Source organism: Chrysochloris asiatica, unplaced genomic scaffold (assembly GCF_000296735.1).
Source record: "Chrysochloris asiatica unplaced genomic scaffold, ChrAsi1.0 scaffold00029, whole genome shotgun sequence".
Classification (NCBI taxonomy): domain Eukaryota; kingdom Metazoa; phylum Chordata; class Mammalia; order Afrosoricida; family Chrysochloridae; genus Chrysochloris; species Chrysochloris asiatica.
Window position 1 is genome coordinate 661,494 of NW_006408547.1, and position 3,490 is coordinate 664,983.

General features: G+C 36.0%; 1 pseudogene; it reads left to right on the forward strand.

Annotated features, from left to right (window-relative positions):
• Nucleotides 1-2,852: 2,852 nt before the first annotated feature.
• LOC102820354 lies at nt 2,853-3,177 on the forward strand (annotated as a pseudogene).
• Nucleotides 3,178-3,490: the final 313 nt, after the last annotated feature.

Consider the following 3,490-nt stretch of genomic DNA (forward strand, 5'->3'; position numbering starts at 1 on the left):
ACCAGGGAAAGACATCTTGTTAGAAAAGAAAATTATAGACCAATACCTCTCATGAACATAAATGCAAAAATTCTCAACAAAATCCTAGTTAATAGAATTCAACAACGTATCAAATAAATAATACATCATGCCCTGAGATTCATAACAGGGATGTAAGATGGTTCAATATTAGAAAGAAAAAAACCCCACAAATGATCATATTGATTGATGCAGAAAAGGCATTTGACAAAATCCAACACCCATTTCTGATTAAAAAAACACTCAACAAAGTAGAAATGAAAGGGAAATTCCTCAACATAATTAAGACCATATATACAAAACCAACAGCCAATATTATTTTCAATAGTGAGAAATGAAAGCATTCCCTTTGCTAACAGGAACCAGACAAGGATTCCATTTATTACCACTCCTATTTTATATTGTGCTGGAAGTCTTTGCCAGAGCTACTAGGCAAGAAAGGGAAGTTAAAGGCATTCAAATTTGCAAAGAAGTAAAACTCTATTTGCAGATGATATGATCCTATATATAGGAAATCCCAAAGACTCACCAAAAAAATTATTGGAACTCATGGGAAGATTCAGGAAAGTGGCAGCATACAAGATCAACATAAAAAAATCAACTGCATTCCTATATACTAATAAAGACAGCTCTGAAGAAGAAATAAGGGAAACAATACCGTTTACAATAGACAGCCAAAGTATGAAATATTTAGGAACAAATCTTACCAGAGACCCAAAAGACCTATACAAAGAACACTACAAAACACTACTAATAGAAACCATAAAAGATTTACAAAAATGGAAGAATATACCATGTTCATGGATAGGAAGGCTTACCACTGTGAAAATGTCAGTACTTCCCAAAGCAATCTACAGAAATAATGCAATTACAATCCAGATTCCAAAAACATTTTTTTTGATCAGATGGAAAAAAATGAATATGAACTTTACAAGTAAGGAAAGGAGGCTTTAGATAAGCAAACACTGCTTAAGAAGAAGAACAAAGTTGGAGACCTCTCACTCCCTGATTTCAAAATTTACTACATGGCCACAGTGTTAAAAATAGCCTAGTATTGGTACAATGAAAGATACATAGATCAATGGAACAGAATTGAGAACTCAGAAGTAAATCCATCCACATAAAGTCAAGTGAGTTTTGACAATGGGCCAAAATACATTAAATGGGGGAGAGATAGTCCCTACTAAGGGTGCTGGCAAAACTGGAAATCAATTTGAAAAAGAATGAAACACGACCCATATCTCACACCATATACAAAAATGAATTCAACATGGATTAAAGACCTAGATGTAAATTCCAGAACTATAAAGATCATCAGTGTAAAAATAGGATGAGCTTAAGGGCTCTAATACATGACAAACATAGATATCAAACCTTGCAAAAAATGCACAATCCATAGAAGACAAAATAGATGACTGTGACATACTAAAAATCAGAAACTTATGTGCATCAAAAGATTTCACCAAAAGAATAAAAAGGGAACTCATAAATTGAGAAGAAGGTTTTTCCAACAATGTATCAGACAAGGGACTAATCTCTAAAACCTATAGGAAAATACAGCATCTCTACATGAAAAAGACAAATAACTCACCTTTCTCCCCCAGACCCACTGGTAGTTTCGAATTGGTGACCATGAGATTGTCAGCCTGACTTGTAACACTATGTTACTGGAGCTTCTTTATCAGCCATTAGAGAAAAAACAAAACAACAATATTCACAAAAGCAGAGGTTACCAAATGCTGGTGAGAGTGTGGAGACTCTGGAACCCTGCTACATTGCTAGTGGAACTCTAAAATCATTCAGCTCCTCTGGAAAGCAGTATGTCACTTCCTCAGAAAGTTGGAAATAGAAATAGCTTATGATCCAGCAATTCCTCTACTTGATATATATCCACAAGAAATATGAGTTAGAACAAGAGTAGATATATGCACACCAATGTTCATCGCAGCACACTATTCACAATAGCAAGAAGATGGAGTCAGCCTAAACGCCCATCAGTGAAAGAATGGATAAACAAACTTTAGTACATACACACAGTGGAATACTGTGCTCCATTGAAAAATAGCAATGAAGTTGCAAACCACCACATAACATGGATGAACCTTGTGGACATTATGCTGACTGAAATTTGTCAGTCACAAAAGGGCAAAAATTGCATATGACCATTATTGGAAAATCTTAAGATTTCCCTACTAAAAGAAAAATTCTTCAAGGCTTACCAGGGGTGGGAGGAAAGGGACAGTAAGTCACATATTAGTGGATAGACACATAGCTAGGGTGATGGGAGGGCAACATACAAGGAGGGGAAGGGCAATATATAACCAGGGGAGTGAGGTAGTTGAATAAGGTAGTTAGGGGAAAACATAGGGAAATATGCTTGGGATAAATAGTTTAGAGGTAAATAATGATATATACTCAACCTTGGAACAACAGGGCTCTGTGATATAGGGATCAAGATAGTCTGAATGAGTAAAGGACAGGGAATATTGTTAATGAACTTAACTGTCTTGTGAATATTGTTTTCCCCTACCTAAAATTGCAAAACTACCATTTGACTGTCAGTTTGTCATACTGTGGTGGCTTGTGTGTTGGTGTGATTCTGGAAGCTGTGCCATTGGTATTTTAAATACCAGCAGAGTCACAATGGTGGCCAGGTTTCTGATGAGCTTCCAGAGGAAGATAGACTAGAAAGAAGGAGCGATGGACTACTTCAGAATATTAAATCATTGAAACCCTTATGAATAGTAGTGGAACACTGTCATACAGCACCAAAATATTTACTATCAAAACCTGATGAAGAGATCCTGTGCACACACTTTGCAAGCGACAGCACCATGAGTCTCACTTCCAATTCTGGCATACGAGTTGAATGGATTGCAGCAGTTACCATTGCTGCTGGGGTGGCTTAAATTGGTTATCTCATTTACAAAAGAGTTATTTCATAGATCATCGCCACAAATATATGGTAAATCTTCATATTCAGAAAGACACCCCAAGATAGTACATACTTTCAACATGGAGGATTTGGGAGATAAAGCTGTATACTGCTGTTGCTGGAGATCCAAAAAGTTCCCACTCTGTGATGTGGCTCACACAAAACACAATGAAGAGATTGGAGACAATGTAAGACCTCTGATCATCAAGAAAAAAGGAACTTAATAGACAGTTTTGATGCTACAATCCAACTTGTCATGATGTTACCCGATTGCTCAATTAGGATGAATACCACTTCTTTCTAATTCACATCCCCTGTGAATATATATTATATATTATAGATGTGGTATATATTATAAACTGCAGCTTTCATATTCACGGCATTTGCCTTACTTGTTGAAACAGCATGGTGCACATTTGTTTAATCAGAAAAAAAAAAAAAGGAAAAGTGAAAACCAACCTCATGGCCTGTGGGTCTTGTTAAAGAGCTGTTTTAAATTCAAAATATTATTGGAATGTCACTGTACATTGAAGTTAG